The 24,265-nt window shown below is 40.6% G+C and overlaps 1 long non-coding RNA gene and 1 pseudogene across 1 annotated transcript in view; one reads left to right on the forward strand and one right to left on the reverse strand.

The window, feature by feature from the left end:
• Positions 1-24,265, forward strand: part of LOC123380575 — a 231,228-nt gene that overhangs the window by 154,583 nt on the left and 52,380 nt on the right. The window lies entirely within an intron of this gene.
• LOC109492100 lies at positions 13,615-14,092 on the reverse strand (annotated as a pseudogene).

The raw sequence follows: 24,265 nt of genomic DNA on the forward strand, positions 1-24,265 counted from the left end.
AATGCATAAGTGCATATGTTGCTAGATTACATGGTTTGGGATTAGCCTTTTGGCAAATCCGAGAGCAATGTCATGCCTCACACTTATGGTGATTTTCGTCTCAGGGAGCTCTGTAGAGCTTTCCTGCCAATAGGCCTTGATGATCAGGGATACCCTATAACTTCTCCTAAATATTTTGATGTTTCAATAACTTTGAACCTTGAGGAGGAGTCAAGGTTTTTGTTTTTTGTGTTTTCTGCTCTTATGCAAATTTCACACCCACTCCCCTCCCCCCCCCCCAGTAAACTTTAAATTTTGCATTTTAGTTTTTATGGGAGAAGGGTAAAAGCTCTATCAATCAACAGAGCTGGATTCTGCTATCAGAATAATGGACAGAGGATAATAAAATAAACCCTGCTTCACTAGGCATCCACCTATGTTTATTATGTATTGGACTTTTTATGAGGGCTCAGGGTTTTAAATTAAATAAAGTTTTATTAGAACAAAGCCATGCCCATTCATTTACTATTACTTATGGCTGCTTTCGCCCTACAGAGATAGAGTGGAGTCAAAGCCCATAGGTTGTGCAAAGCCTAAAATATTTATTATTTGGCCCTTCACAGAAAAAGCTTTTAGATCTCTGAGTAGAGACTGGGCATTCAGAAAGAAAAATGTATTGTTTCTGTTCTCAAGGGGGAAACAAAGTCACAAGAGCTAAAATGGAGCTAAGTACCCTGAGCACTGGTGGTAGAGAGTGAGAGTATTAGCTCTGCCTGTGGTACCTGGGGAGAGTTCCCCAACTGAGGAGGTCACATTTAACCTGGGTCTTGAACTGAGTTGCTTTCAACATGTGGGGAAAAAGTGAAGAGGAGGGAGAAAGCATTTCAGGCTGTGGGAATGGCTTCTGCAAAGGCATGAATGTTCATAGTGTTCTGGGGAGACTCAGGGCAACTGGAATGTAGGTGGGAGGGCAGCAAACCTGGGTGCAGGCTGCAGGTTTGTTTTTAGTGCACTTGGTCCAGGACTAGAAGAGAGCCATGTGGCCAGCGTCGGCTCTGGGAGAGTGGAGGAGCGGTGTCAGCGGAGAAGTAACAGGATAGGAAATATCCTTTGGAAAGATTGCAACTGCTACTGCATTGGAAGGGGGCAAGAGCAGAGCCAGGAGGGCATTAAAAGGCTTACTTAAAATGTCTATCTCCTTGGGACCCCTGAGTGGCTCAGTCGGTTAAGTGTCTGACTCTTGATTTTGGCTCAGGTCATCATCTCATGCTTTGTGGGTTTGAGTCCCTCATCAGGCTCTGTGCTGAGAGCATGGAGCCTGCTGCAGATTCTCCGTCTCTTTCTGTCACTTCCCTGCTCGTGCTCACTCTCTCTCTCTCAAAAATACGTAAACATTAAAATTAAAAAAATTTTTTTTTATTTGACATTTGTTGATTTTTGAGAGCCAAAGTGAGACAGAGCTTGAGTGGGGGAGAGGGAGAGAGAGAATGAGACACAGAATCTGAAGCAGGCTCCAGGCTCCGAGCAAGCGTTCAGCAGAGCCCAATGCGGGACTCAAACCCACGAACCGTGAGATAGTGACCTGAGCTGAAGTTGAATGGTCAACCACCTGAGCCACCCAGGCGCCCCTAAAATTTTTTTTTCAATTTTAAATGTTTACATCCTGTTTTGAGCAGCTGCAGCCCAGTTTTCTCCTTCAAATAAGTTCTCTGTCTCTATTATACTGATACCCACCCAGTTCTGGTTGTAAAGACTCCCATACCAGGACTGTTCAAAGCCTGAGCTCTCAAGCACTATTTTAATGGGTCTTTCTATTGAAATAAAATCTCAGCAAAAAGCTGTTCTCCACGAAACTGTCTTCTTATTTCCCAAGGCATGTTGTATTACTTCCCATTTAAATCTATTTCATTTTGTCTTGACTATGACTGGTTACACCTTTGCCTGCACCGTGCCAGGCACATGGTAGGTGCCCTATTTAGAGTGATGAATGGAAGAATGGCAGAGTGCGGCTGAGCATGGAGGACTGGGGAGCCAAAGGGAGTGATGGAACACTCAGGAGATACTGGCAACTGTGCCCCAAGAGATGGTCGGCCCCCACTGGGGAAGAGTCAAGGTGTCAAGGTCACACTTTTCTTCGTTCTCTTGCTTGAGTGATCATCTCCTCCAAAACAGGCATTAGGGAAAGTCAGCTTAGCAACATGGGGATAATTAAAAGTCATTTTCAATATGAATGATGGACTTAAATTGGATTCAGTTTCTCTCTCTTTATTGTGGAAAATCTGCACAGTATTTTGTGTGTGTGTGTGTGTTATCACTAAATTTCTCGTGTTCATGTGGATGGACATCTGCATGGTAGGTAATTGTGCTGAAGTTGTGGTTGGGTGGATGCAGTTGGAAGGTTGTGCAATATAAGGGTACGGATTGCAAGGAGCAGGTGTAGCTTTGGTTATTACACACTAGCATCCAGTAGTTAGAACACGAAGCACTTTCATATTAGTTGGTAAATAGCTGCTGCTTCTTGCAAGTGTGCCTCCAGCCACATGGCTGATCTTTCTGCTCATCCTTGGAATTTCCTGGATATTCCTGCACGCTGTCATCTACAGGGTTAATGCCTGGTACAGAGGACATCCCTTCGGTGTTCTGTCTGATTGGTTGCTGTCAGAGCCACTCTGCACACCCCTAAAGTTCTGGCTCCAGAGCTCTCCCATAAAAGCCTTCCAGGACCACAGAATTCTATACCTTTCTCACCCACTATACACTCTGTCTTAGGTCCAGCTCTGGGGTAGATACTACTGGGGGCTGCCTTTGTGCCCACCAGTTGGCCTGTATGGCTCCTGTCTCCTGGTTCCTCTCCTTTGGCTTATGTATATATATAAATATATACTATAGTGTGTGTGTGTGTGTGTGTGTGTGTGTGTGTGTGTATGTATTATATAGTATAAATATATATATAGCTTCTTTATATATATGTGTGTGTGTATATATATATATATATATATATTTTTTTTTTTTTATTTTGAGAGAGAGAGAGCATACATGCAAGCATGAATGAGGGAGGGGCAGAGAGAGAGGTAGAGAATCCCAAGCAGGCTCAGCACTGCCAGTGCAGAACCCTATGTGGGACTCGAACACACGAACCGTGAGATCATGACCTGAGCTGAAACCAAGAGGCAGACGTTTAACTGACTGAGCCACCCAGGCACCCTCCTATCCCTTGGCTTCTGCTCCTGCATTTCCTTTATGCTAGATCAAGCATGGACCTTAGTAGGGAGATGGAGCCCTTGGCAGGGGTGCTTACGCCTTGGTAAGAAAATTCCACCTATACTGGATTCCAGGTGGTCCACTGCAGCAAAGCGTGCCCTACTCTGGAGGCACCATTGTGTTTCTGCTTGCAGGAACTGCAACATCCATGGGAGTTTGGATCTGAGAGTCTTGAAGAGACAGGAAGAATGGGGGTGGGGAAGGATGAAACAGTGGACATCACAGCAGTGACCAGACACAGTAGGCTTCCTTGCACATTGGGCACTTCTGAGATAAGAGAGAGGCGGGGATGACTGGAGTCAGGAGGGATGAATGGCATTTCCATTTAATGACCTAAATCTTTGAAAATCCATGGAGTACCCACCCATTGTGGGTACCTATTATACATTCATTTTAATAAATGTGAAAGCTAATGTTCATATTGGGCTTCGCTCCCAGGCATCATGTATGGTAACTAATTTGCATACTATAATAATGATCATCATCCCCATTTTACAGGTGGGAACCTGAAGACATGCGTAACAAATGTGGTACAGTCAGGATTCAAACACACAAGCTGGAAGGCTTAGATTTGATCTAATCAGCTATGACAAACCACCAAATGACTTCTGTTGTGATTTAGTTTATAGAATCATTGAGTACAGATGATATTTAGACATTACCATAAGAACTAGCAGAAGATTGGAATGTAATTGTTGTAACTTGAGCAGAAGCGGAGAGAGGTTTTGGCTCCATAAATAATACATTGCTATTGGTGAGAAGAGTTCATAATTTAAGACTGCACATGACCTAATGATGATCAATTTAGAAGAGTTTGCTTATGGGTTTTCTGTCATATTGTGACTCAGGGGCTCAGACTAGTGTCAGCTAGTGACAGTCCCACCCAACAAAGGGTAACACCCATAATTTATAATACTGGGAGAAATTATTAATTAGATAAGCAACATTTGTTACAACTTACATGACATGATAATTGGTTCCGTAAGTATATACAGTTTAGTTTTTTTTAATGTTTTATTTATTTTTGAGAGGGAGCTTGAGCAGGGGAGGGGCAGAGAGACAGGGGGACAGAGGATCTGAAGTGGACTCCATGCTGACACACGTGAGCCTGATGTAGGGCTAAAACTCATGAACCATGAGATCGTGACATGAGCTGAAGTCAGATGCTCAGCCAACTGAGCCACCCAGGTACCCCTATAGTTTAGGTTTATTTAGAGTCAAAATAGGAACAGAGGTTTTCATTTTTGATTTATATATTTATTTTTCTACACAGGTTGTTAGATACATTAAATGCAACTTGATATTGTAGTTACATAGTGAAATAAATCAAATAGGGAGACTAATGGATGTGAAAAATGCATCATAAACTGTAACATGCCCATAAATTATAATGGAAAGCATTAATATATTATTTTACACTTGCACATATATTTTTAAAAAGCAAGGCTAAAAGGGGTTTAGAAATATGCTCTTGATTTAACACTGGGGCTGGGAGTCAATACTTCTTCTTTATAAAATAAATGAATCTATGTGGTAGCTCAATTGTGGGTAGAAATGTGCTTCAATTAAGGCAGTATAACACAGTGATAATAGTGTGCATTTTGAAGTCGAGTCTAATCTATGCAAAACTTGGCAATCTATGTAACCTTTCTGAGCTTGTTTTCATTCTTGTAAAATGTGGATAAAATTTTTACAACCTTAAGAATTAGGAATGTAACGCTCCTGTATCAGTGTCCTCAATATATTGATAAATATTATGAATTTATTTCTGACATCTACCATTTCTTCTTTATGATTTCAAGAATTTGGTCTCTGGTTCCCCATTTAACTTGTAATCCTAAATGCAAGGAAGTTCTATTTTATTTATTTATTTATTTATTTAATTTTTTTTTTCAACGTTTATTTATTTTTGGAACAGAGAGAGACAGAGCATGAACGGGGGAGGGGAAGAGAGAGAGGGAGACACAGAATCGGAAACAGGCTCCAGGCTCCGAGCCATCAGCCCAGAGCCTGACGCGGGGCTCGAGCTCGCGGACCGCGAGATCGTGACCTGGCTGAAGTCGGACGCTTAACCGACTGCGCCACCCAGGCGCCCCAAGGAAGTTCTATTTTAAATTAAAACTCATTTTTTTTAATTACAAAAGCAATATGTAGTCATGTAGAAGACGTGAGAAGCACAGAGAAACAAAGAACAAAATTAACACTTATTTCTTTCATCCCTAGAGATAATCATTAATTTTCCCAGTCTGCTTATGCGTAAATATACCTTCTTAAATCGATTCCATATTCTGTTTTGTAACCTGCTTCCCCCCAAATTTATACTGAACATTTTCCCTGTGTCATTAAATATGATACAACATTTAAATGACTATATATTGTGTGAATATAAAAAGCTGAGGAGTTTTTGATTTGCAAACCAAATCCCCAATTTTTTTTGGCTTTGTTTTGTTGTTTTCTGTGTTTTGGTGGGGCTGGGGAGGTGGGAGAAGGTATGAATTGTTTTGAAGGTGTGTTTCTCCTATTTGTTTTCCTTAATCATGGTTCACTAGTTTGAAAGACGTGACTCAATCCATACCTTGTGCATGACAATGACAGGATTTAGTAGCATAACCCTCTCAGGGAACTCATTGCTTGCCAAGACCTAGAACTAGAAGATTTACTGATGCTAGAGAATTTGCTATCAACAGGAGTCACGGGAAAGGCATAGAGTTCCTGTCTGACTTTCAGTTATTCTGTGCAGGAGTGCCTGCCTTCCACTCTGCACCAACCACCTCTGGTTGCCTGAAATTTGCAAACCAGCAAGTGACAAATGCTTTTTGGAAAGGTATGATTGCATTCAAATTGAAAATGGAGGAAGTTGATCAAAGGAGAAAGAAAGAAAGGCATTAAAAATTAATCGTCCCAGGGCCATAAAGTCAGCTGTAAACCCTTAGCAATAAAAAAATTAAATAAAGAATTTAATGTTTTAAGCAGAGATTTAAATTTTCCAGGGGCGGGGGGAGCTTTATAGCTGCAGCCGATCAGGTAGCTGGCAAGATTTACAGGGGAAGCCCAAGCATCTCGTCCCACCAGAGGCTCCAGAAAGCATAAAACAGCCATCAAATAAAACATCATTTATATTATTTAGTATCATTGTGAAAAACCTTGGCCATAAAAGGAAATGACACTTTTGACCAACTGAGGATATTACTCTATTCAGTACAGATTAAAATGGCAAAAAGTCCAGGAATGCTAAAAAAACACATCACTGTGTGAAAAGCCCAGAGGAAATATTACAGAAATATACTATATTAGGGAGTTGTATGACTCCAAGTAATAATATTTATCTATCTGTCTTTCTAGTCCAAATATCAAAGCCTAAGCCTATACCTGGAATCACGCATTTATTGGCGGGTTGTCTCTGGGACGGCTTAATGAATGGTCAGGTCCTCAGACTCTAAACAGAAAGTTGAACCAGATTTATTACAGTTTCTGACCAAAATTGGCATGCATTTTAGGGTTTTCCTGACAAACTTAAAAAATTGGGCCTGGAATGATACAGGTATAAAGACATTATAACACAGTGGCTAAGAGAATGGTTTTGGCAGCAAAGAGACCCCTTCTTGAATCTTGGCTGTGCCACTTGCAGTGAAACCTTGGGGAAATCGCTTCTCTTCTTTGAGCCTTAGTTACCCCATCTCTAGAATGGGAATGGAAATAATGGTATTCACAGGGTGCTGGATATGAGAATTAAGTTTTAGGTACTAGATATTAAGCATTTAGCATTGGTCTGTGTACTTAGTAAACCTTCAGTAAATGCAGCTTCTTATACTATTTTGTTCTGGTAGATAATCACGTGGAGGTCAGACAGATGTGTGGGAATGATTGGAAGACAGCCTGGATGGCTTGTCATTCCACAGCCTTGGAACTCTGGGTGAGTGCTGTCTTATGGCCTGTAGGTATTCTGGTTTCTTCCGGTGGATTCCCAAAGGTTTTAGGGGTCTCTTCATGGCATTTTTGGTTCCTTTTTGCCCAGCATACAGGGTCTGTGGGTGTGGGGCGTGATGTTTATTTATGTCTTCCAACTTGTGTCCAGATTTCGGCCAGCTTTAGGTGACAACATATTCACCGGGATAACTCAAGAAGGGCCTTATTCCAGCTCAACTTCCCCGGGTTCACCCACAGAGATATATTATTAATGCTTAGCAACTCTAGGAGAGAATGTTCCAGCTGTTGAGAGGAATTAACACTTACTTAGCTACTTTTTTAAAGCTCGTTAAAGTTTATGGTGCTCTTGTTTATGTACTGATACTGTTTCTGTGCTGCACTGTCAGTCTTCACTTACAGGAAACAGTGGGGAGGTGGAAGGATGTGGACTTCAGATTATTAGTATGTCAGATGAGAATAATAAAATAATCTTTTGCAAATATTATAGTTCTTTTATTCCTGGTGTTCTTTCAAATGAATGAAGTCCACTTGCTTTTCCTGTAGGAAGCTGGCACTGTGCACACGCATGAGACTTGCCCTCTGCCTGCATTCTTCCTTCAGTCTTTCTGACTTTCATGTCACTGTCATCCATCCAGTTACCCAAACCAGAACCCTGACTCCCATTCCATATGTCTCCTGTAAACACGTGGTCAGCAAGTCTTACTACTTCTGGTTCCTGAAATACACCTGCCTTCCATTACTGCTACCACTGCCTTAGTTTAGGTTGTTGGCATCTCTTGATGCATTTTAACGGCCTCCATACTGGTCTCTCTGTTCAATCTTGACCCCCTGTAACTAATAATTTCTCAGATATTTACAGTCTTCTTTCTTCTTTTGTAAATGTTTATTTTTGTGAGAGAGAAAGATAGACAGCAAGTGGGGGATGGACAGAGAGAGAGAGAGAGAGAGAGAGAGAGAGGGAATTCCAAACAGGCTTCATGCTGTGAGCACAGAGCCCATTGTGGGGCTCAAACCCATGAACCATGATATCATGACCTGAGCTGAAATCAAGCGTCGGATGCTTAATCGACTGAGCCATCCAGGCGCCCTTTTATAATCTTCTTTCTAAAAGATCAATGTGATTCTGTCATTCTTTGCCTGAAAACCATTCAGTTGAGTCCAATTAGGCACCTATCTCCTTGGCATACTTCCCTCCCCTTCCTTCTTTCTGTAACTGGCCTGTGCTAGAATTATACAGAATTAGCTGCAGGTTCCAATCGGTCAGGCTTTTTCATGCCTTCATTCACTCTACCTGAAGTTTGCCCCTTCCAGTCCATCGTCTGTTGAAAACTGATGGAGATTGCTCATATGACACCTTTTCTAGCACCTGCTCTGTGATTTTATCCTTATTCTTCTACTTTTCCCCTCATCATCACCTGATCATTCTGTGTTTCCAAGACAATGAATACGTTCTGAGATTATAACACTAATGGACTGCACTATGCTGGTTATAAACTCATTTATCCCACTGTACTCTGGATTCCTTGAACATAAGAATGGTATCTCTTTGTGTTTGTTGCTAGGCACTTAGACATTGCATATAGTAAGTAGATACTAAATGATAATGGTTGAATAATTGGATGTATGGATGGATAAGTGAATGGGTACTTCTGTTAATTTTCTGACTCCCTGCTGCTCTGTGCACTCTGGAATCCTCCACTGCAATTTCAGATCTAGGCCTGTTTTCAAAGGCAGCCCCCTCATTATTCATAACATTTTCCTCCCTTGTTAACATCCCTTTCTTTCTCTGCACAGATTTTAAGAGAGAAGCATTTGAATGTAAACCATTTTATTCTAAATTGTGAATGACTTGCTATCTCCACATTTACTATTTTTTTTATTAAAATTTTTTTTTTTACATTTATTTATTTTTGAGAAACAGAGTGAGACAAAGCGTGAGTGGGGGAGGGGCAGAGAGAGAAGGAGACACAGAATCTGAAGCAGGTTCCAGGCTCTGAGCAAGTGGTCAGCATAGAGCCTGATGCGGGGCTCGAACCCATGAAATGTGAGATCATGACCTGAGCTGAAGTCGGACGCTCAACTGACTGAGCCACCCAGGCGCCCCCACATTTACTATTTTTAAAATTATTTTTTATGCCTACTTTTAGTTTTAAAGACAAGGTATAAATTCCTAGGTAAGATTCCAACAAAGATATTAGGCCAAAGGATATAGCTTTGCCCTGTCAAATTACCCTTTTACTTTGAGTCTATAGGCCAACCTGGTTTCACAAAGAAGAGCTTCCCTTTTATAAAATCAACAGATGATATTTATTATAACAATAATAACTACCTTTCCATGAGTGCTTGGCTGTTGGTTGTCCACTATTTTAAATCCTTTATACATGTAATCTCATTTAGTCCTTAACAGTAGCCCTGAAAGATCAGCCTCATTTCCCCATATTGTAGTTGAGGAAACAGAGGTATGGAGAAGCACACGATTTGCCTTAGCTCACACAATTAGTAAGTGGAAAACTGGGATTTGAACCTGAGCTTTCCTGTGCCACCCAACCTATGCCCACAGTGAGTCCCCATGCCAGGTGAACACAGTGACTTTTCAGAGAAACACATTCAAGCAAACAGATTCAGGAAGAGATGGGGACAATCTATCAATTCTACATGGAATGGTAAGAACGATGAGTAGTGAGGCACTCTTCAAAAAAACTCCTTAAGTAAAACATAAAGAGAAGAAAATTGAACTAAAAAAGTTAAACTCAGAAAGTAACTTGCTCAAGTTGTTCAGTTAATAAATAATAAAAAGGGGATTTAATAAGAGTTCCAAGAATGAATACGCTTATTTTATCAGTTTGATTGAAAAAAAAAACCCCTGAGGCTCGGTGGAGTGTTCATTTTAATGAGGGCCTTGATATTTTTATATTTTGTGTCTATTATTAGAGCCATCAGATGAAGAAGTCTGCAGTTTCAAGGGTCTTTTTACTTTGGGCCGTGAAGTCTACCTTGCTATTCCCTGGTGTTTGTATTTCAGGATGTGTTTATATTTCCTTTTAGAAGAGAAATTCTAAGTGCTAATTCAATTGATTGCCTATAAGTGAGACACTGGGGCCTGGTGATGTGCATTTGTTCCAGTTCTCGAAACATCCCTTATTGGTCTTGATAGATGGCTCATTCCTCACAGGCTCCATTACTTCTGACTCACCCAAATGCCTTTTCTTGCTTTTCAAGGTTGCAATAGCTTTAAGGAATGAGGTCAATATTTCAAAGGCATAATTAATTTAGTATGCTTCCTCTTTCATTAGGAAGCTCATTTTCTCTTGAGCCTCTCTTTCTCAGCATATTTGCAAAGCCCTCTCATTCTCCCTTAATTCCCTTTGTGAACAAAAGGAATTCACTTTTCCTTCCTTCCTTCCTTCCTTCCTTCCTTCCTTCCTTCCTTCTCCCTTCCTTCCATCTTTAGCTTTGTATTCTCATTCCTTAACATTATTTAACCTGACAGATGGCATGAATTCTTTCCACAATTTTTATTCTATCTTCAGTGGCAATGTATTTCTTTGCAGGGACCTGTGGGTCAAACTCACTGTGGTTCCAGCTACCTGGCCCAGCGGGAATGTCCACAGGGTGAGCTATAGACCAAGTTACACGTTAGTGGGACAGCAATGCCTGTGATAAGCACAGGAGAAAAGTGACCAGCAAGGTGAATAGCTTAAAATTTTTAATGATGGTAAAATACACATAAGATTTGTCATTTTATCCATTTTTAAGTGTGCAGTTCAGTAGTGTTAAATGTATAAACTGTTGTGTAAACACTCTCCAGAATTTTTTTCATCTTGCAAAACTGAAACTCTTTACCCATTAAATAGCAACCCCCACTTTCCTCTCCCTAGGCCCTGGAAACAACCATTCTACCTACTGTCTTTGTGAATTTGACGTCTCTAGGTACTTCATGTAAGTAGGATCATACAGTATTTGCCTTTTTGTGGTTGGTTCATTTAACTTATCACAATGTCCTCAAGATTCATCTTTGTTGTAGTATGTATCAGAATTTTCTTCCTCTTTAAGAATGAATAATATTTCGATTTTGTGTGTGTGTGTGTGTCTGTGTGTGTGTATACACTCAGAAGTATAATTCTTGGATCATATAGTAATTCTATTTTTAATTTTTTGAAGCATTTTCATGTTGATTTTATAGTGGCCACACCATTTTACATTCCCACCAATGCATATGAGTTGTGCACAAGAATTCCAATTTCTCCATAACTTCACCAGCACTTGTCATTTTGCTTTGTTTTGTTTTAGAGTAACCATCCTAGTGGGAGTGAGGTTGCATAGCTTACTTTTAAGGTGTTTGGGAAAAATGGAAGTTTAGTTTGTTACAAGAATTTCTCTCTAAGATCTCAGTCTGCAGGAGGAAAGATAGTACCTAACACCAAGCAGTAGTTCTTGGCATCAGGTGAGAAAAGTGGTCTTAGATCAAAAGATTCTGATATAATATTAAGGAAGTGAATTCAGGACTCCATGATGAAAGAAGGGGCTGAGAGAAACTTGTGAAAAGTTGGCTTTACCCAAACACTATTTATTTTTTTTTTTTATTTTTATTTAAAAAAAATTTTTTTTTTCAACGTTTATTTATTTTTTATTTTGGGACAGAGAGAGACAGAGCATGAACGGGGGAGGGGCAGAGAGAGAGGGAGACACAGAATCAGAAACAGGCTCCAGGCTCTGAGCCATCAGCCCAGAGCCTGACGCGGGGCTCGAACTCATGGACCGTGAGATCGTGACCTGGCTGAAGTCGGACACTCAACCGACTGCGCCACCCAGGCGCCCCTACCCAAACACTATTTAAATTCACGGCTAGATCTCAATGCCCGGACCCAAAAGAACCGTGCAGAAATCTAAGTAGGCAGGTTGGGGCATCAGCAGGGAGGTTGCCACCAGATGGTTCTCACAGACACTGGGGGTTGTGTTCACCTTCAATTTCAAATTAAGTATTGAAAAACTGAGTTCACTTAAAATAAGCCAGTTTGGTAGGAGCTGAGTTGATTTTCTTGAACTGGGGAGAAGTTTTCCCCTGATGTGGAAAGGAGGGTCGTTGAAGTGTTGGTTCCATTTATGATAGCCAACATCCAGTGCTCCCTGGGTCTCTGGTCCCACTGACCTATGGTTGTGAGGGAAAATTGGAGTCATGGAAATGAAATTTAGTGAGAAAAAGCATATCCCAATTAGAAAAGAAAGGTTTAAAGACTGATTGAATGGGTGAAACAAGAAAGATCCCACTGGGTCAAAGTACAATGGATAGCCAGTTCCTTGCTATGTCTTTCTTAAATACATGACTCAAGCTTACGCACAATGTTCTAGCTTGTTAAGGAGGACTTGAGCAGAGTAAATAGAGTGTGATGATATAACTTTTCTGGTGGGAATGATTTGTAGATCTTTGTAGGTCTTTAATTTTCTCCTGTTCGCAAAATTAGCTCCACAGAGGCATAAAGCTAATAAATGCCCATTTTAGGTCAGCTAGTCATTTTCTAGGTAATATACATGTGTTAGTGCTCTTAATATGATCCTCAAAACAACTCTATCCGGACTGTCTTATTAATCCTATTATGTCTATGAAGAATCAGTGGCTCACAAGAGTTTAATAGATTTTTTAAGAATTCAAAGCTAAATGGTGACACTGGGGTTTGATTCAAGGATTATATTGATAATCGTCCCTTACAGCAAACCACTGCTTCTACATTATGCTGATTAGAATATGCACTATACATGCGATGTGGGTCACATATTCTCCTCACCCTGACCTTGACTTCTTCACTGTAACATACCTGGCCATTGCTTCCAACTCCCTTGTCCTTGCTGCAATGCCAGTGTTTTAAGAGAATGAGCTTCACTCATATCATAGGAAAAGCCTCTGAGTTACTGACTCTTGTGTTGATAATTAAACCCTCTTCCCCCAAATCCTTGGAGAAATAGCCTCACTAAAACCAATCTGAGGGGGTACCTGGGTGGTTCAGTTGGTTGAGCATCCAACTTTGGCTCAGGTCATGATCTCACAGTTCATGAGTTTGAGTCCCGCATTGGGCTCGATGCTGTCAGCATGGAGCCCACTTCTGATCCTCTGTTCCCCTCTCTCCCTACCCCTCTGCTGCTGGTGCTCACTCTCACTTTCACAAATAAACATTAAAAAAAAACCAATCTGAGGAATATACCTTATTACTCTTACCATATAGTTACCCATTTTATTTATTTATTTTGTTGTTGTTTAGTTTTTATTTCATAATCATAAACTTGACTCTGCAATTCAGCTAGACTTGGAGAAGAGTAAAGAAAATACTCTTTTTTTTTTTTTTGAGAGCACAATGATTATAGGATATTTTGAGCAGGTAAGGGTAAAAGGTTGCTCTCCTAAGCTACAGAAGGAATGGTCTGGTAGTTAAGATAAAACACAAGTGAAATTTATTAGATTTGTCCACAGTCAGCAATGGTGCTTTTCTTCCTGGTTTTGCCATTCCTGGACCCAAAGTGTTCCATGGCTTCCACGATATTCCTGCCCTCTTTCACCTTGCCAAAGACCACATGCTTGCCATCCAAGCAACCACTGTCTTGACAGTGCAGATGAAAAAGTGGGAACCATTTGTGTTGGGTTTAGCATGTGCCATGGATGAGAGGCCAGGACCCGTGTACTTCCAGATGAAATTCTCATCATCAGATTTCTCCCCATGGTTGGGCTTGCTGCCAGTGCCATTATGGCATGTGAAATCACCACTCTGGTGCGTAAATCCCAGAAAACTCCTGTGAAAGCAGGCAACTTTATAACCAAATCCTTTCTCTCTGGTGTTCAGAGCATGAAAGTGTTCTGCTGTCTTTGGAACTTTGTCTACAAACAGAAGGAGAGCCAGCCCAAGGTCTTGCCGTCTATGGTGATGTCAAAGAACATGGTGGGGGGGCGCCTGGGTGGTGCAGTCGGTTAAGCGTCCGACTTCAGCCAGGTCACGATCTCGCGGTCCGTGAGTTCGAGCCCCGCGTCAGGCTCTGGGCTGATGGCTCAGAGCCTGGAGCCTGTTTCTGATTCTGTGTCTCCCTCTCTCTCTGCCCCTCCCCCGTTCATGCTCTGTCTCTCTCTGTCCCAAAAATAAATAAACGTTGAAAAAAAAAATTAAAAAAAAAAAAAAGAACATGGTGGGGTTGACAGTGGCTGGGTGGTGTGGGTGGCTCTGGGGTGGCAACAACTGTAAGGCCTATAGTTATCTATTTTAATCCTCATAAAAACCTATAGGACCAGGCCCTAATATCCCCATTCTGTAGATGATGCAGTAGAGATGCAGAGGTTAAGAATTTGCCCAAGGTCACTTCACTAGGTGGTGTATACAGGAACTGTATGGCATAAATGCCACTCAGTGCCAACTGTTTTGAGCCTCAAGTTTCTATTTTTGCACCATAAAGAGCTTCGTTACATTTTTAAATTAAAGGACCCGTTGAGTGGATTTTTATTCAGTAACTCCTTGACTTGATCCCCAGTTTGCAGATTAAAGCAATTGAAGATGAGAGCAGCCACGTGGAAGTAGAGAGGTAGAGTTGGGATTTGCATCTAGGTTTGATTGTCTGCACAACCCTTCATGGTGCACCCAGGCAGGGAATCTTGGGTATGAAGTATATCTGTTCAAGGGCTTTTAAATTTTTTTTTTCCCAACGTTTATTTATTGTTGGGACAGAGAGAGACAGAGCATGAACGGGGGAGGGGCAGAGAGAGAGGGAGACACAGAATCGGAAACAGGCTCCAGGCTCCGAGCCATCAGCCCAGAGCCTGAGGCGGGGCTCGAACTCACGGACCGCGAGATCGTGACCTGGCTGAAGTCGGATGCTTAACCGACTGCGCCACCCAGCCGCCCCTCAAGGGCTTTTAAAGATACATTAATTACTGAATTCTCCCATTTTGCATGGGAAACCTCTGGAACAGTCTAAATGCTGGTCTTTGGTCCAGACACTCTCCCTCCTCCCCTCCAGGGTAACTCTTGGCTCTAGAGTACAAGATGAAACTGGTGATAAGAAGGTGTATAGATTTCACATATTGTAACCCATGGCAGTATCTACTAGATAGGATTAGGCTTTTGAGTCCTGTTTGGGTTTGAATCCAACTTTCTGTTTCAACCTCATCTGTTAAGTGTCTATCTCATAGTAGCGCTGGAAAGATCATATAAAGTAATGTGCGTGAAGTGCTTAGCATGATCTCTGATGTGAAGAAAGGGCTCAATGTACCACAGCTGTAGTAAGAACTACCTTTGACTTGACTTGGGCTGAGAGGTGTGATTTTTCTGAATTGGAGACACTGCTCAGCAGGACTAAGTTACATTTAATTCACTGACGTGATGTTTGTATTCTTTGGCCATAAGCATTTATATATCTGCAAGGGGGCTATGAAGACTCACGGGTTTATCTGAAACATTACTGACTCTTTCCAAACATGTTTCTTTCTCTTGCCTTTTTTATATTCTTCTCTTTGTTGCCTTTTCCTCTCTCTCTGTCAAAGGATGCACGTAATTTTAACTCTCAGCACAAATAAACCAGATATGGGGAAAGAGGTGGGAGAGAAAAGCATTTAACTAGAATGCTTAAATAAGTGAAAAAGAGCAATAAGGAAATATGATTGATTTCCTTCTTTGCTTTTATGAACAGTGTTTTAAGACATAGCTCTATAAAATTGCAAAACCAAAATCTGGAAATAGGCAGAAGAAACCACATACCATGACCCCCCCCCCCCCATTCTAGTGCATTCAATCCAACCCCTTCCAGTCTTTTTCCCAATGCACTTATTTGAAATGCACATATAAGACAGAGGATAAACATCCTTGTACTTTTCCTTTTAACATGTTGCTGTAAAGCCATAAAATGACATGGGTGGAACTTAAATGAATATTGCTAAGTGAAAGAAGCTAATCTGAAAAGGTGACATACTGCATGATTCCAACTCTATGACGTTCTGGAAGAGGCAGAACTCTGGAGGCAGTAAAATGATTAGTGGTTACCGGTGGCTTGGGGGTAGGGAGAGAGGAATGAATAGTTGAAGCACAGAAGATTTATAGGGCAGAGGAATTATTCTGGGTCATATTCTAATGGATACGTGACATTATCCATTTGTCAAGAACCATAGAACTGTACTGTACAGAGAGTGAACACTAATGTATACTATACAATTTAGTTAATGATAACACATCAATACTGGTTCATCAATTGTATAAAATGCACAACACAAATGCAGATGTTAGTAATAGGGGAAACTGTATTGAGAAAGTGGTATATGGGAATTTTCTGTACCTTCTGCTCAATATTGCTATAAACCTAAAACTACTCTAAAAACAAAGACTATAAAAAATAGATATATTAGAATTTAAAATTTTGAACATCTGTTATGTCCTTCAAAATAGTCTTCTCGGATGTTATGTGCATGTTTTAATAATTCTGTCTTTGCTCAAAACGTGTTGTAAGCCCTTATTGAAAACTCTATACAGAGATGAGGTGGGTGATCAAGATGGAGATCCCATTTTTAAATTGCATTTGCATAATCATCAGGAAATTGGGAAGAAACGAGACCTTTTCTTACGTGACCCACACATTGGATTTGAAGGTCTTCTCTGTAGAGCAAACGCATCCTGGCAAGAATATGTGTGTAGCCTCCCAAGACAGCTCTTTGAAAGAGAACGGTCCTTGTTTGGATTATGAAGGCTTGCATGCAAGGAAGAAAAAATGAAATCACCACATTAACATCTTGATGTTTTTCTTCCATGGGACAGTGGACATTGGTGACTTTTGAGTACCATATTGCAGTGGACGTAGACATTTAATCAAATCCTAGTTCTACCATATGCCAGCTGCAGAATCCGGGACAAGTTTGAATGCTAGTTTGTTTCTCCTCAAAATGGGGACTATTTTCTTGGAGGGTTTATGTGGAGTTTCATGGAGAATGCAAACTGTGCCTGGAATGTGTGACTCAACACCACTCAGTCATGGTAAATATTATTAGCAGTAGTATTGTTTTTATCAAGACAGCATGTGATTTCAATATTCTCTTGTGAGGCTGGTCTTAAAAAATTAGAGTTAGATTTATAGAAAGAAAAATACTTTGCAGCAGAAACTGTGCATGTCAGTAAGTTATTACCTGACAGATCAATACCTATTATTTTTAACCTATTTTCCTTTTTGTAGCAGTTAAGTTACAACATTCATGACTTACCATTGAAATTTTTGAGTTTACAGAAGTTCCTATAATGTCACTTTTGCTAATTGCATGCCGATATACTTCTAAGTGTGAAAGGAACTTGTATGTTGAAGCCGTGTGTTGAGAATTGCCCATAACCTGCAGCCCATCTTAGCAATGCTGAGATCTGTAACCTGGAACAGCCATGGATGTATAATGTGAATGTGATTTGTCAACTGTTTTTGACAGAATCACTGTTTTTGGCTTAGTCCATGTGCCAGCTTATTATTCCTATTACCCTTCAAAGTCAGACTCAGCTGCTACTCTAATTCCTGGGGGCAACATCTGGAGTCCGGTTTGTTTTTCCAGAGTATCATTTTGCCTCAACCTACACATTTCCAAGCAAATGTTAATATATCAAACAGGACTGATGAAGGATTCTGCTAATTGCCGAAACCCTTGGTTGATACTTTAGGAATAAGTACAAGAAATATCCAAATAAAACTTAGGAAAGGATAGAAATTAATTTTAGTAACAATATAATGCCAGTTCCAAGCCTGGCTCTTACAACTAACCATCAAGTTAATTTAATTCCTCAAACCCCATTGCTCCAACAAAATGTTGTTTAAATTAATTCATTCTTTCATTAGGCTGCCTAAGAGCACCGTGGAGTGATGAGAAATTACTGAGATGGCATTCGTGTTTCAAAAGCCCCTCAGTTTCACTTCATTTTCCATCCTGACATGGGACTAATGTTCTGCATTTGCATGCTAAAATAGTATTTTTAATTGTAAAAGTGGTGTTGTTAAATTACCTTCAAATGAGTTTATTTTAAATGGTTCATTAAAGTTTTTGAAATCATTCCCTGCATGATTGCATCTCTTCTCTGCTTTGATGTATTACATCTCCTACCAAAAACACTGGAGCTGAGAGAAAAACCTTTTCTTGCAAGACTTCGCATCTCACGATCTGGCCAGTTTTGAAGTGAGAACAGCAAAAGCCTCATGCTATTGCAGAGTGGCTGAGGGCATCGGCTCCCGCACCTCAGCTGAGAGGCTCGGGTGAGGGGTGAAGGCAGGTGGCTGTGTTCTGCAATAATGAAAGGTCAAAGCCACAGAGGTTTCAGAAGGCTTGTGTCAATTCAGAAGATGAAAAGCAGCTCCCTCTGGATAGCTAGTTTGGTTCTGAGATTTAAATATATCTCACAGATTCTGTGTGTCCCCTTTCATTTTAACTCCCCCCATCTCTCCCCGGATGCCACATTTCCTCTTCATTGTTTCTCCTCTCTCAGTGTCTTTTAAGCCTCAACAATTACTTTCTCAAAGAAGGTTTCTTTGGGAAACAAATAGCATGATTTTCCTGAGATTGTCATTTGTATGTCTGTGAGAGTTCCTTTGCCATATTATTCATTTACAGTAGGTTTAGGGGAATGTAAAGTTGCAATAGATTAATGGAATAGATTTGAGTGTGACTTTTTTGTTATTGTTATGAAGTCCTAATTTCCCATTCAGACCCACTGCTTTCTGCAGTGGTGGAAGCACCCGTCAGAAACCATCGAGCAAGAAGGCTCTGCCCATGGAGGTAGATAACAAGGAGAGAAAGTGTGGAGAGCTAGCTGTGTTATATGCTCTAGTATATAAGGTCAGCACTTTGAAACTTGTTGATCAGTGGATGGCCTTGAAGGTATCTCTTTATCTCTTATCATCCTTCCTTTATTTTAAATGTTTTTTAAAGTTTATTTATTTATTTTGAGGTGGGGGAGGGGCGGAGAGAAGGGGAGAGAGAATCACAAGCAGCCCGGAGTCCGACGCAAGTCTCGATCTCAAGAACCCTGAGATCATGACCTGAGCCAAAATCAAGAGTCGGTCGGATGCATAACTGACTGAGCCACCCAGACGCCTCTCATCCTTACTTGTTAAATAAAATCCAAACTCTGCTTAATGACCCAAACCATCCTAACCTTGCGTGGAAGCAGCATTTCGTTTTCTATTTGGACAGAATTCTGGCTTTCCCCCTTCACGTCTTTTATTGAACATGCTGTCTTTCTGGTTATGTTTAAAATACCACAGTACTGGGGCGCCTGGGTGGCGCAGTCGGTTAAGCGTCCGACTTCAGCCAGGTCACGATCTCGCGGTCTGTGAGTTCGAGCCCCGCGTCAGGCTCTGGGCTGGTGGCTCGGAGCCTGGAGCCTGTTTCCGATTCTGTGTCTCCCTCTCTCTGCCCCTCCCCCGTTCATGCTCTGTCTCTCTGTCCCAAAAATAAATAAAAACGTTGAAAAAAAAATACCACAGTACTATTACATGTTAAAAATTTGTTCTAGCTTTTTAAATAACGATAATAGCCCTGTTATCCAATTATCAATTGCTGGAGCCAATGTCAAGAGCAGAACTCCTGTTTCCTCAAGTAAGCCACAATTCCTAGACCTTGCCCTTCAATCTTTGACCTACGTTAACTTTTCCTTGAACTTGAATTGCACACAGTGCATCAGCATGCACTTGTTGAGCACCTACTATGTGCAAGATACTGTAGTAAGAATCGTGAGGAATACAAAATTATAAAAATGGAGAGGAAATGAAAGCTAATAATAATTTTCTCCATGTTAGTTACTGGTCTATGTATTTTCACCTGAATTATCTCATGACAGCCTTCTAGGATAGAAAAGATCATCTTCATTTTATAGACACAGAGTCTGTAATTCTAATTTTAGTAGTCAAGGAATTGACCATCTAGTGGGGGAAATAAGGCACACACACATGATAAAATAAAAATATAAAGCAATATATAACGGATATAAAATGAGTATTTCCCATGTAACTACCATAGTTGTTGAAAAGAGAGGTCATGAATTTGGGTTGGGCTTAGTACGAACATCTTTGATACTATGGTGGGGAAGGAAATGCATTCATGCTGTAAGCATTTTTGTAGTGCTCGCCATAGAAAAATTTTATAGTCTGAGGGCATGGACTGATATATAAACAGGAGCATCAAGGAGGGAGTGACTATGTGACTTGACATAGGTTTTAAATGAGAGGGGACGTTTAATAAATATAAAGTGTTGGCCATAGCTCTTTGAGAATCCATGACTTATTCGAGTAGTTTTTACATTTTTCTTCACTTCTGGTGGTACTTTTGTTCACTTCATAAAATTCATGACCACATAGGAGAGCTTACATTTTTGATGTTTCTCCTCCTATAAGCTCTTGCTTTTACTCTAACATTGGATTAAAACAATCTGTTTCATTTTTCAGGATTCAGGGCAGTTGGTTTTGCAAATCTCAATGTGTCTCTAATAGTATCAAAATATTCTAGATTTCAAATTCACTTCCACATTACTTCTCCCACCTGTTTTCTCATGGGCATGTTTTTAGTATTGACAAAAACAGTACAGGCTAAAAATTGATATTTGAGTCTTGACTTATAAGCTGAATGTCTTTGTTTTGGATGATGAGAACTTGGAATTTTAGTTCAAGCTATGATAAGAATGGGCTCCATTGCTTTATTAGAAATGAAGTCTTTTGTTGAAACTATTAATTGAAATGATGCAGAAAATCAACTCCAGGTTCCAGACAGTTCAGTATTTGTTGCTGACCAAGGAGTATATTGAGGAAAATCTTATCTGTTTCCTGTGACATCAAAGGTTAGGATTTTTTCTCTGAATATTTCCAATTTCCTTAAAAACTTGTTGATAGTGCTACCAAAGAGAAGTTTAGAAAGCTGTATTTATGTGTCATGGCATAAGGAACTTGATAGATGTAATTAAGATTACTAGTCATCTGACCTTAAAATGTCGCTTTTTCTTAGATAATCCTGGCCAGCCAAACATAATCTCATGAGACCTTGGAAACAGAAATATTTATCAGGATAGTAGCAGAAGTGGAAGTCAGAAATTTGAAATATGAGAATTCAATATGTTGTTGTTGCCTTGTTCCTGAAAGGGCCCTTGTGTGTAAGGAACTGAAGTCTGTCTAAAACCGGAATGAGCTTTTTGAGAGCCTTGAGATGAGAGCCCAGCTTAATGGACACCTTGTCTTCAGCTTTGTGAGGTCCTGAGCTGAGGACCCAGTTGATCCACGCTGTGCCCAGACTTCAGGCCCACAGAACTGTGAGATAATAAATAGATGTTATTAAAGCCATTAGCTTTGTGGTTATTAGTTAATGCAGCAATAGAAAACTGATATACTCAGCAAGGCCTCAAAGGCATATATAATCTGGCCCTAGCCTCTGTCTCTGGCTTTATCTTGCTCCACTTCTCTTAACTGCTACACTTGCTACTTTTCAACAATGCTGACTAACTATAGTGCATTGAATTGTGGTCTCCAAAATATATGTCCATGTCGTAGCCAACAGAACCCATGAATATGACCTAATTTGGGAAAAAGGTCTTTACAGATATAATCAAGGGTCTCAAGATGAGGGTCATACTGGATTAACCAGGTAGACCTCAAATCCAATGACAAGTGTCCTTATTAGAGACAGAAGAGGAGAAGACCATGTAAAGATGGGAGCAGTGACTGGCGTTACAGTGTCCCAAGCCAAGGAACATCTGAAACCGCTATAAAGAGTAATATGCAAGAAAGGAGTCTCCTGTCCAGCCTCCTTAAAGAACATAGCCCTGCCAACACCTTGACTTAGGACTTCTGGCTTCCAGAACTGTGAGAGAATAAGTTTCTGTTGATTTAAGCCCCTTGCTTTGGGGTAATTTAATATAGCAGCCCTAGGAAACCAATATACAGACTTTTCACCTTCTTAAGCATATTGCAACCCTTCCTTTCTCTGGTCCTTCTCAGTGTTTTCGAATTCAAGTGTCACTCCATGTAGTTCTCCCCCCAACTCTTTCCATTTGCCTGGTTGACTTCTTCTCATGCTTAAGGTCTTAGCTAAGTTGAAACTTCCTTAGAAAATCTATTCCTGACCACTCCTCTCTACCACTCTGTTTATGGTTTAGGCTTCTTTGTTACATACTATAGTAGCAACATATTCTTGCCTATACTTATTTGCATAATTATTTGTTCCATGTTTTTTTTTTTCTTTCTGCTAGACTGTCTGCCATAGGACGGTCCTCATTTCCATGTTGCTCATCCAAGTACAGTACCTGTTACAGAGCAGGTGGGCTATAAATATTTGTTTCATGAATAAATGAATATTCCTTCTGGCACATTCTCTGGGAATATCAAAAGGATCAATGCCATGCAAAAGCCAATGGAAAAAGAATTTAAATGTTTCTCTTCATGACACCCAACTCTCATGCTGTTTCTCAAAGTGCCAACCTTCTATTTATGTTCCAACTCAAGAATTAAGCAGTGATGCGGACTGGTGAAGATAAATAGAGAATAGTTAAGACTCAGAGCTTCTGTTCCTAACCTTCTCCTTAAATGCCTTTCAGATTTGTTTCTAAAGAGCAGCAACTGAGAGGAGGAACGTGATGCTTATCTGATGCCCACATAATTGTTTATTTCTGAGCAGACAGCCTATGCTGTAAACAAGTTTTTTTTTCTTTTTCATTTGTTTCCCCTTTTTGTTTAAGTGAAAGTAATTATGTTTGCATTAGATTAAGCACTGGCTTGTTCTGGTGCCGAAACAATGGAGATTTGTTTTTCTTCCCCATCTCCCATTCACTGTGTCATTCTGACAGTAGCACTGAGGAGTGAAGCCACAGTCCTATTGCAGAGTTGGAGCTGTGTCCTGAGAGACACTTGCCCTCTGCAGAAAGGAAGGGGGGGGGCAGGTGGCAAAGGAAATTGAAAATATGATACTGGGGCTATTAGCAAGATAAAAACTATTGTAAGAATGATTTTGGTTTTGCTTTCTTTCATGGGAGGTCACATGAGGAGCCAACTTTCAACAGTCACTTAATGAAGCAGAAAAATAATTAAATCTCTTGTGACCTCAATCATTCATATCTGCTTTTTGTGTGTTTTATGGCCAGTGGGCCCCCAAGGTTTTCCCTAGATGCCTAAGTTCTTAAATTTTGGGGGTAGACTCTTGGACAGAATTGCCATGAGGTACTCTGCAGTAATTAGAGAAGCCTGGGGAGCTTCTGCAGGTGGACCTGGGAGAGGTAAAGACTGGGGAAGGAGTGCTGAATCTCCTAGTCTCCCTGAATTCTCTGAAGAGTGAGGACAATGACCTTCTGGATCAACAGTGACCAAGTGGGAGCCAGTTAGCTCTGAAATCAGAGTTCTAACGATAATTGGAGTCTCTCCCTCTCACTATGGAAGGCACACATCTCATTTTCCTCACAGAGCTCACAGACACATATTTTTCAGCTGCTTGGCCTGGTCAGAATGACTAAGTTTCTTAGTACAGGAAGCTTTCTTTCAGCTCAGGATTTTATTTGAAACTTTCCAAAGTTTTTTTTTTTTTTTTTTTTGTCATTCTCTCATTCCTGGTCTTGTCTGCATCTGGGAGGCTATGTGGGGAGACGTGGAGGCTATAGAGGCTCAGAGAAGCTTGACATAGGTGTGTTGGCTGTGGGAATATCAGCATTTTACTTGTCACGTCAGGCTGTAGTTTCTTCTAGTATTAAATGGGTGGGATAATGTTCACCTCTGGGGCTTGCTGTGAAGAAAAAGGTGAGATAATGTAGGAAGAACATCAGCACAGTTTCTGGATAATCTTTCACGATTGGCCAGAACATTCGCCACACTGTGTCTTTAGTGGACTATGCCAGTAGCTAAGACAGCACCACTATTTCTGTTTACTTAGGGTGTTACAGTTTAATCCTCTGCTTTACCATGTAACATATTTTATCCTCAGACTTGTTTTTTTTTATTTTTTTTCTCTAACATTTATTTATTATTAAGAGACACAGAGCGTGAGCAGGGGAGGGGAAGAGAGAGGAGGAGACACAGAATCCGAAGCAGGCTCCAGGCTCTGAGCTGTCCACACAGAGCCCGACGCGGGGCTCGAACTCACAGA

The sequence above is a fragment of the Felis catus genome, chromosome D1 (assembly GCF_018350175.1).
Source record: "Felis catus isolate Fca126 chromosome D1, F.catus_Fca126_mat1.0, whole genome shotgun sequence".
NCBI classification, from domain to species: domain Eukaryota; kingdom Metazoa; phylum Chordata; class Mammalia; order Carnivora; family Felidae; genus Felis; species Felis catus.